Source organism: Pongo pygmaeus, chromosome 2 (genome assembly GCF_028885625.2).
Source record: "Pongo pygmaeus isolate AG05252 chromosome 2, NHGRI_mPonPyg2-v2.0_pri, whole genome shotgun sequence".
Taxonomy (NCBI): Eukaryota; Metazoa; Chordata; class Mammalia; order Primates; family Hominidae; genus Pongo; species Pongo pygmaeus.
Window position 1 is genome coordinate 111,243,586 of NC_085930.1, and position 10,838 is coordinate 111,254,423.

Below are 10,838 nucleotides of genomic sequence, written 5' to 3' on the forward strand. Positions count from 1 at the left end.
CTGGGGAGCCGGCTGCCACCTGCTCTCCTCAGAGCCTGCCTCAGTGGCCCCTGTTTGCCCAGAAATGGAGATCTGCTCATTCGGGGTGAGTAAAGGCCCTTTGGGAACTATTTCCTTGTGTTAATTCCAAAGCCTCACACAAGCTGATATTTTTCTGCTAATCCCAGGCCAGGGCCCAGCATGTGCATTGTTGACACCAGATAATGTAGTCTTCTGGCCGATACAGTGGCGGATGAGCAAACATTGGGCAGCCAGCAGAATCCCTGACTTCCTGAATGTCTGCAATCACAGATTCATTGAAGTTTAAACGCACCGAGACCTACCACCATTGCCCTTTGCGTTCGCCAGGAGATAAGGTTATCCATGAGCGATCATTGTAAATAACCACCCCTTATTTCCCCTCCAACTTGCACTTTGGATTTTAATCAGGTTCAAAGCCTGCCTGGCATTTTGCTTATTTTCCTTATCTGTATGACTCAAAGGCTAGCCCAGGGATGCTTAGACTTTAGTGTGTACGCCAATCACCTAGGGATCTTGTTAAATGCAGATTCCGATTCAGTCAATCTGGGATGGAGCCTGAGATTCTACATGTCTAACAAGCTCCCAGGTGACATCGGTGCTCCTTCAAGGTGTGCACATCCTGTGGCCAATGGCTTTCCACCCTGGCTGCACATCGGAGTCACCTGGGGAGTTGTAGAAAGACTGACTTCTGGGTCCTACTCTCAGATGTTCATTCAGATCTAGCTGGTTCAGGGTGTGACTCCCCAGGTGACTCTGATGTACAGTCAGGTTGAGAACTGCTGGGCTGACCTGCTCACCCTTCAACCTCTGCCTACTGGCTCCTCCTCAACCTGCCAGTGTGGCCTGCTCATACCCCCTCTGCACTGCACCCCTGGGTGTTCTTCTTCCTTGTCCTTGGCATTCACGGAGAGCTTGTGGTGGACCAGGAACTTTCCATACAACCTGAAGAGGTTAGCGCCACTTTCAGCCCCATTTTGCATGTAGGGATACTGAGGTTTGGAGAGTGATGTTTCTTGTCCTAGGTCACACGGCTATTAAGAAGCAGCATCAGGACCCAGCCAGATCTCTGTCTCTGGAGTGTAAAAGCAGCTGAGTGCGTGTTTAAAAGGATGACCTCTGGAGGAGCCATTACTTACTAGTTGTGTGACCTTGGGTCTTCCTCTATAAAATGGGAGGTGGTACAAGTACCCATTTCTCAGGACTCTCAGGAGCATACAATGAAATGACCTGTGTAAATCATGGCCCCAGGGCCTGAACCACAGGAAAGGTTTCACTATTTCTCAACACTGTATGGCTTCTCCTTGGTACTTCCTATGGGCCCTTCTTCTTTGGCACTGGGGAGAAAGGTATGAGTACGAGATGGGTGTGATTTTTTTTGATTCATGTTTTCAAATGTGTTTCCTTTGCCCCATGGGGCCTTGCAATGGAGGTGGTGGATTCACCAGTGTTGGTCAGTTGATAAAATTTACACTTTAGTCACTGGAAGATAATCATATTCTGTTTCATATTAGAAACAGAAGTGTCATATACATATAAGTAATTACCCAGTTGGAGTCATTCATTCATTTATTGGTTGACTTCTGTTCGCTTAGACCTCACATGTGATTGAAGACCACTCAGCCTGAATCCCCCAAACCGCAGGCCAGGCTTGCTCAGCTGCTTATTTTCCCCATGGCAGCTGTGTGAAGGGTGAGGAGGTGGGGGCTCTATCTCAGGTGTATCTCATGTACTCATGTAACTTTTTTTAGAGGCTCCACAACCAAGAAATTCCCATTTTTAAAGTCCGCATCCTGAGAAACCCTCAGTCCCAGATAAACTGGGACAGTTGGTCACCATAGCCACATAGGTCTGGGGCTATGTCTCTTCTTTTCTTGACCCTGACTCCTTAGTGCCTTTCAGCCTTCTTTCCTCATGGAGGTATCTTTGGGGCGAGGTGGTTCCTGCTGGTTTTTCTCATCCCCTTTGTGATGTGGGCTCATAAGCCCCTCATGACTGGGCATGGTGTTTCTGCCTCCCCCAGGCTGGGACCTCTGGGTGGCGATGGGTCCCTGCCTGCTCCCTCACAGTATTTCTCTTGGCACAGCTTGATATCTTTCTCCATTTCAGGGCATTGGGGGCAGCTGACGGTGGCTTTGTCTTGACATGGGTGACAAAGAGAATGTTCAGAAAGGTGAACACCTCCACTTCCCTCCTTTAACTGGTTTTTCTCAAGGCTGCGAACAGGTTTTGCTTCTGACAAGCACTCAATGAATACACAGAAGCAGGGCTGTTTTCTTTCTGATGCCAGTGGAATATTTTAAACTAGGCAAGCAACACCACAGCTAAAAATGCTTAGATTAGAAAATAAACATGTTGCAGACTTACACAAATCCTTAGAGTCAGTCAGCAATGCTTTCAGTAGCAAGGAACAATAGTGACCAAAGGGGGCTCACACAACAGAGCCTTGCTTTTCTTGCATAGGAAAGAGTCTGTAGGTAGGTAGCTGCTGATATTGGCTCAGGGGCTCAGTAATGTCAGGCTCTGAGCTGGTATCAATGCCATCCTTAGACTCCTTATGTCAAAAAATGGTGGCAGCAGTTCTAAACATCATGCCTCAGGCAGCTGAGTTCCAAGAGGAAGCGGGGTTGCCTAGAACAGGGACCCTCTCCTTTGTCTCTCTCTTACCAAAGAGGAAACCATTGCCAGACACTCCCCTCCCCAGCACAACTCTCCTTACATCCTACTGGCCAGAACTGGGTCATACACCCACCCATAGGCCAGGGGCAGGTCCTACCTTCTTTGAGATTAAGGAATCTCTGCCCTGTGCTTAAACAATTTTGGGGTTCTTTTAGGGAGGAGTGGCTTTGGCTGCATGAACAAAATTTATTTCTAGCCCTCTGTCTTTGGGATCCAGAAGCCTTGGATTCTGGTTCTGGTCCTATTACTGCTTTGCTCATGTGTGAACAGCAAGCTGGACAGGATGCATCATCCTCAATCCCTGATATGGCCCCTCTGGGCCACCTGGAAAGGAAGCAAGGAGGATAAGCTAGTAGTGAAAGATTCTGTGTGAGATTGCTTTTTTTATCAATGGCTTCACAGCAAGAAATGATTTTGAAACATGTAAACTAGATTGTTTTAAAGGGGACCTTCTACCTCAGATGTTTCTGAGTGTCTGTAGGATTGGCCAGCCAGCAACTTTTCTTGTCTCCAGGCACTTTTTGCAGATATTGTACAGTTATAGATGCAGATACAAATGTAATTATAGACTTCAGTATCTGTTGATGTCTGTAGAACAGATGTACATCCATCTGTTGGGGATGTCCAGCTAAGGCCCTAAGCCCTGTGACAGCAAGTGAGACTCAAGCGTTCAGGGCTGGCTGCACATCCCCAAGTCAAAGGTGGCTGAGCAGGGCCCCAATTCAGGGCTCCTGACTTCTGTAAGAAATCTGGGACTTGAACCAGCCGACTCTATCTCACTGTTGAATTATAGCTGGCAAAAGCTCTTTTCTTTAAAAAAAAACAAGCTATGCAGGAACAGCTAATGGGGTCCTCCTTGTGCATGCATTTCCATATTCTGGAGCTAAAGGCAGACAATATATATTCAAGTGCTCTCTGCTTGTAGGAGGAGGGGTCCCCTGAGCTTTGCTGGTGGTCTTAGGACAAAGGAGGTTCATGACTGATGTCTTTCTCTGGGATGTCAGGCCTGGGGAATGGAAGCTGAGCAACCAGTGGTTCTGCAGCTGACAGTCATCTGCCCTCTGGTATTTCCCAAAAAAGCTTGAAGTTAGGAGGTCAGTGTGGTGGTCACCAAGCAGCTTTTGTTTAAGGCTTTGTTAAATGTTTGGCCTTTATAACGTAGTCACCTTATCCTGAGAGATTTGAGACAAAACCTTTCCCCTAATCTTGATTGTCCTGTCTGTAAGAAACCGGCCCACCTTTCCTGGCAGTGTCCTCCTTCTCTTTTTGTTCTTTTCATAATCAAATTATGTCATATGAATTGAGATGGCTGAATGCTACTGGTTGGAGAGGGGAAGGGGAAGCAAATTCTGTTCCTCCTTTTTCTCCCTCTTCTTCTTCCCCTTTACCATCACCTCCTCCTCCTCCCTCTCCTTTTTCTCCTCCCTCTTCTACCTTTCCCCCTTTCCTTTCCCGCCTCCCTCCTTTTTCTTATTTTTATTTTTAAAACACAATGTATTGAACATTTAATATGTGTCAGGCACTATGTTAAGCATTTTACATATATTTGTCTAAGTTAATTCCCCCAACAAGCTTATGAGGTAGATTCCATTATTATCCCCATTTTGCAGTGGAAGAGTTGAAGCTGGAGAAGAAAAATCATGTGCTCAGGGTTGCACAGCCAGGATATGGTACAGCCAGGACTGACTGACTTTAGAGCCCCAGTTCTTTTTTTAAACTCTTAAAAAATTCACTTATTTTTCATGTTAAAAGGGTGGTGTGATGAGCCCCTCTCTGCCCCCTGGCCAGGTTTACTGGCTGAACATCTTGGCATTCCTGTTCCACGTGTCTCTTCTTTTCAATATATACAGACACTTCCTTTTTGCCAAGCCACCTTGGCAAAACACTTGTTTGCAGACAAATAAAATTTTACCCTTAAACGCTTCAGTTGGGTCTCCCAAAAATAAGGACAATTGCCTTCCTAACCTCAATACCATTATTAACCCAAGAATATCAGTTTTATTTCAATTGCACCACTCAATGCATAGTCCATACTCGGATGCCCTCAGGGGTTCCCCAAATGTCATTGATAGCTATTTTTAAACATTAAATCCAGAATTCAGTCAAGGTTTATTATGAATTGTCTTTGGCTATTATGAAACTTTGGTTTCCCCTAGTGAAGTATAGTCCCTACCTCCCTCCGTTCTTCATGATCCTGAGTCCTGTGGACAGTGAGTCTTTAGAACATCCAGTTTATAATTCAGTTCTGCAGTTTGTCTCTTCATGATTACTCAGGTTAAATGTTTCTGGTAAGAATGCCCCAAGGTGATGTTGTGTGCGCCCTGCATGACATCAGGGACACATAAGCTCAGGCTCTCCCGCTACCTGACATCCTGGTCAGAGGGTGTCCTCCAGATTTCTCCATGTGAAGCACAGCTCTCCCTTTGTAATTCATACAGGCTGGGGAGGGAACAAAACTGTTATCATTCAGGTGTCTTTGGTTGTGAGTGACAGAAAACTCTTTCAAACCTGCTTCCACACAAAATGGGAATTTATTGTCCCAAGTAACTGGCAAGTACAAGGAGATTTCCTGGCTTTAGTTTGCTGGATCCAAAGGTTCAGCATCATGTCATCAGGTGTCAGTCTTTTTCCTCCGTCTCTTGCTGTTTTCCTTTCTATTGGCCTTACATACAGGCAGGCCCTTTCTCCATGATGGAAAAAGTGAGCACAGCTCCAGGCTCACAAATCCTTACAGATAGCCATGACAGGAAGAGACAGCTCACTTTACAAACGATTCCACCCTCCAAGGCCCAGGGCTGCCACTGGCTGGGGTCTTATCCTATCTCTGTCACTGATTGGCTAGGCCTGAGTGATCACTTCCTATCCTTGGAGCTGGAATCAGCACGCGTAGCCTAATTACTTCGTCTTCTCTGTGTCTCACCGTGCAGGGGGTAGGAGTATGAATGAAGGCAGTTGCCTGTGTGGCTGAACATGCGGAGCCTCGGGGAGATCCCCTGCCCCCAGATAATCCCGACCTTGGGTAGTTCTGGCACCTGCACCTGTTGATCTGAAGCCTAGGGCTCTGGGGCCTGGGGGTGTATGTGTGTATGGTGGTAGCAAGGGGATGCAAAGGGTGTGGGCCCATCAGCAGGGGAGAAGGTCTCAATGATTGCAAGCACAGGGCTTGGGTTGTGGGTTCTAGGTCTGGCTCCCCGACTTGTGGCTCTGTGATCCTGCTTGTGCCAACTCTCCTCATCTGTCAATTGGATCTAAGAGCATCTGTTGTGCTTTTTTCTAGGTCCACTCTTGTAAGGATCCAAAAAAATTGTGGGCATGTGATACTTTGTAAATGTAAAGGTGTTCTAGGTCTGTAGGGATATGGCCCTTCATTCTACACAGAGAGCCTGGCCATTGGTCTTGTGTTTCCAGAAATCCTTCACCTTCTTCCCATGATAACCGTAGTCAGCCCCCTTCAGGTCAGGTAGCAATCTGAGGGCTTAAAGAAAGGTAGGGTGGCACTCTGCTGTGTCAGGTGAGGAAGCTAGAAGATAGGAGCCTGATCCACCACTGTGTCCCTCACAGAATGAGTTCCCAATTTCACTTTTCAATTGAAAGTATAAATCAGATTCTTCAATTTGTCACTCTGGTTGGAAGGAACTCATTAAATTATATTGGAGATTTTCAGGGCTGCAGTTTTTACTTGTTAACAAATCAAGCAAGTTAAGGAACTATTATTTTTTAGTTACAGTAGACGTCATTTGATAAAGACTCAGCCAATTAAAGCAGGGCATGGTGCTGATCACGTGCAGCAGGCAGGGTATGGGGCAGGAGACCTAAGCTGGCCAGTAGAAGGGGCGTGCCATCCTGGGTTCTCTGGTATTCAAGTTTTCCCAGACACAGGAAGAACCTGCATGAGAATAAAGCCAGCATGAGGGAAAACAGAGAGATAGGGAGAGGAGATTGCTCAAAGCTTTGAGTTCTTGGATCCAGCCATGTTAAATCTGTTTTGGATTGAGTTTGTGTGTGTGTGTGTGTGTGTGTGTGTATATATATAGTTAGTTATATATATATATAGTTAGTTATATATATAGTTAGTTATATATAGTTATATAGTTATATAACTATCTATATAGTTATATATATGTTATATATATATAACATATATATATATATAGATAGTTATATATATATATATAGTTAGTTAGTTAGTTTGTGTTGGGTTTCCTATTACTTGCAATGGAAAAGCCTAAGGCACTGGTTATATTTTGATTCCAGATGTAACAAAAATTTCCCAAATGATAAAATCCATAACTCCCAATTTAGAGTGCCACTCATGCACACCTTCCTCCTCCTCCTCCTTTCCTTCCTTCCTTTCTTTTTTCTTTCTTTCTTTTTCTTTCTTCTCCTCCTCCTCCCTCCCCTCCCCCTCCTTCTCCTTCTTCTTCCTCTTCCTCCTCTTCTTCTTCCTCCTCCTCTTCTTCCTCCTCACAATGATCTAATCTTGTGAACATAAAAGAATCTCAGGGTACATAGTTTTAACACGTGTATGTTAATATTTTAGTTTAAATTTGCATTTGGAAAGTATCTTAAGAATAAAAATGCAACACAAAAGGAGAAACATTTCCAATTATCTAAAAGAGGCAATCTTTTTGCAAAATAGTATATATAAAGCATCACTCAAGCAAGGCAGCAGGGTGGTTGGGGACAGTAACCTCTTAAGTAAGGCAACCGGTTTCTTGCAGCTTGTAACCTTAGAGAAGTCATATAATCTCCCTGAGCTCAATATATGTACCTATAAGCTGATGCTGAGAAGGTTACTGTGAGGATTACGTAAGATGATACATAAAAGGCTCAGCCCAGAGTGTAGCATTCCGTAAGTATTTAATAGATGCTGAGCATAATTTTTGTAAGGCATTTCTTTTATTCAGGGTAGTAAGATGCTACATCTGTGTCTCATAGTATGGTAGACTGGGTAACCAAATTGATCCTTCTGTGGAACAAAACCAAAAATGCTGCACAAAAAATTTATGAGAAAAAGACAAAAACAAAACACTCCAGCCCAAAATTCAGTGACAGTGGAATCCAGAGAGGTAAGTGGAATATCGCAGCTGGCTTTTGCCTTGAAGGCACAGCCTTGTGATGCTTTGGGGAGGAGAGGTGGGACCCAGCTGGAGACCCCCTATAAACCTGGGGCCCCAAAGCACTCTACGTTCATGCAATGTGAGCTAGTGCCTGCCCTGGGGACTGCAAGGATGATTGCTTGTCTTAAACCTGGGCACTGAGTGACAGCAGAGAAAAAATTTTTATTTCTTCTGATAAATCTTTACCACCAGCTAGCCTGAACAAATAGACCATAAGATCATACCCAACGGCAGACCTCAGATATTGGAACAAAAAGTTGCAGGATAAAATATGTGTGTTTACTATGGTTTCTAGAAAATAAAGCAAGGTTGAAAACCAGAGTAAAGAAAAAGCAGATTGGAAAAAGAGCTAAATGGGACGTATAAAAATGAACAATCAAATTAATGAAACAAAGGCAGGATGTGGTGGCTCATGCCATCCCAGGACTTTGGGAGGCCGAGGTGGGTGGATCGCTTGAGCCCAGGAGTTTGAGATCAGACTGGGCAACATGGCAAAACCCTGTCACTATAAAAAATACAAAAATTAGCCAGGCATGGTGGCGTGCACCTGTAGTCCCAGCTACTCAGGAGGTTGAGGTGGGAGGATCACTTGAGCCCAGGAGGCAGAGGTTGCAGTGAGCCGAGATTGCACCACTGCACTCCAGCCTGGGTGACAGAGTGAGACCCTGTCTCAAATAAAAACAAAACAAAAGAAAACAAAATCCCAAAAAACAAAAAACAAAAAAAAACCCCACAAATTAATGAAATGGAAAACTCAATTCATGGATTTAACCACAAATTTAATATTCCTGAAGAGAGAATTCCTGAGCTGCCAGGTAGACCTGAATACATGATCCAGGATGCAGTCCAGGGATACAGACATGAGAAATATGAGACATTGAGACATGGAGGGTGGAGTGAGGTGACAGTGCCTGAGACTGTCTCAGAAATAATGAATGTATCTGATCGACAGATTCAGGGAACTCAACAAATTTTAGGATAAATAAGTATAAAGAAATCCACTGGAGCAAAAGACAAAGAGAGGAAGAAGTAGCGTGCCCAGAGTATCACACAGAGTGGCATCATGGCTCTTGAGAGCAGGCAGCAGGGGCTGAGAGCACAACTTCTGGAATGGAACTCTTGCCCTGTCACCTGCCCTGATTAGACAAGTCATTCCTAAGTCTTAGTTGTTTCCTCATGAAATGTGCATAATAATCACAATAATAGTTAACTGTTGGGAGGATTGTGAGGATTAAACGACCTAATTCATATGATTCCCTTAGCCCTATGCCTGACATGTTAACAAGATTCAACAAATGCCAGCCTCCGTTCTCTGTTCTCCAGGAGGTGAAGTTTTCAGTATCTCCAAAGGCACTGGAGGGTGGGGGTGCTGGTGGGCAGGGGGCAGAGACAACCAAAGACGGGTGGGGGCTGTCTCGAGCACACTCCACCCTGCCATGCTGGTGGCCCCCTTGTCCGTCCTCCACAGCATTTCCACATCTCTTGCTCAGTGCAGGCTTCCTTGTCCCCGCCCTGCTGCACCCTAGGTCGGTGGGGCTCTCTTCTCTTTGCCGCTACAGAACTGTGAATGGGCTTCTTTTATGGTGTTTCTTACAGGGCTGCTGATGATTATTTTTTAACCTGTGTAAGTACCACACTGTGCTATGAGCTTACTTTGTTGTGCCCAACACTTGCCACAATTTCTAGCACATTTTTTAGGGTGGATTCTTAGGCACTTGGATGTGGCCAATATCATAAGCCATAGCTCTAAGAAAGAGAGGATTCTGCCCAGTTTGCTGTGTATACAGCCAGTGCACTAAACCCCATTGGTAACAAAGCCTATTGCATCCAGTCACGCCCAGTAACTCAACAGGGCAAATAACAGGGCAGCAAACCCTGGGGTTTTTGCCTGAGGAGGCCCCTGCACCATGAGGGCTCCTAGGTCAATTTTTCTGGGAAAGGTAAATGTCATATCAGGAAAGAAGGGCAATTCTCTTCCCTCTGGGAATAAGACCTTTGCTGGAAGTTGTGTGATTGCAGCACAGCTTGCCCAGTCGATTCCGCAGAACAGTTGGTGCTTGTCAATAGGCTCCAGAGCAGATGGCCTGTGTGCTAGGGGCCCAGACAGATGGTTGCCTGGAGGCGCAGACCAAAGCAAGAGCGTGGAGCTGAGGGGATGTGTCCGTTATCAACTGCTGTGTAACAACCTCCTCACCCCAGACTTACAACAGTGGCTAAATGCAAGAAATATTCATCATTGCTTACTAGGCTGAGGGTTAACTGGACACTTCTGAATATCTTGACTGGACTTGATTGATCATGGCTGTCATCATTCATGTATCTATGGTCAGCTGGGGGCTGGCCAGCCTAGGGTGATCTTGCATGTATGGCAGTTAACTGCCATCCACTGTAGCAATAGGGGTCACTGGTGCCACTCATCTCTTGCAAGATGAGGCCAGGCGTGTTCATGTGGTGGTGGCAGAGCTCAGGGTGAGCAGAGGCCATCAGGCTTCCTGAGGCCTAGGATTAGCACTACCTCATTCCACTGTGATCTATTGTCAGAGCAAGACAGGCCAACCCAACCCCTAGGGTGGGGAGGGGATGGCATCCCTTGATGGGAGCAGCTAAGTTACAAAGCCAAGGGGCACGGATACAGAGAAGACTGTAAAACTGTGGCCTTTTTTTTTTTTTTTTTTTCAAACTGTCTACCACTGTGGATGAGGGGAACATTTCCGCTATTATGCCTTCAGAGGTGGGAGTTTCTGCAGATGGAATGTTTCTCGATTAACTGATTTCTGTGAAAACACCTTGGTTCTCTGCCAACCAGTCTCCAGCTGAGCCAACACTAAAGATTGTTGAGAAAATAGGCATGTATGGATTTAAGTAAGCCTCAGTGTTTATGGCCTGGTTTTAGTTTTTCCTTTATGATTCTCTATATTATTAATTTTCAATTAATCAACTGATTACCAGTTCTAATTGAATCAGCCAGACAGACTACTGTGTTTTCAAAAGGCCAATTTGCCCTCAATCATCTCAATATCT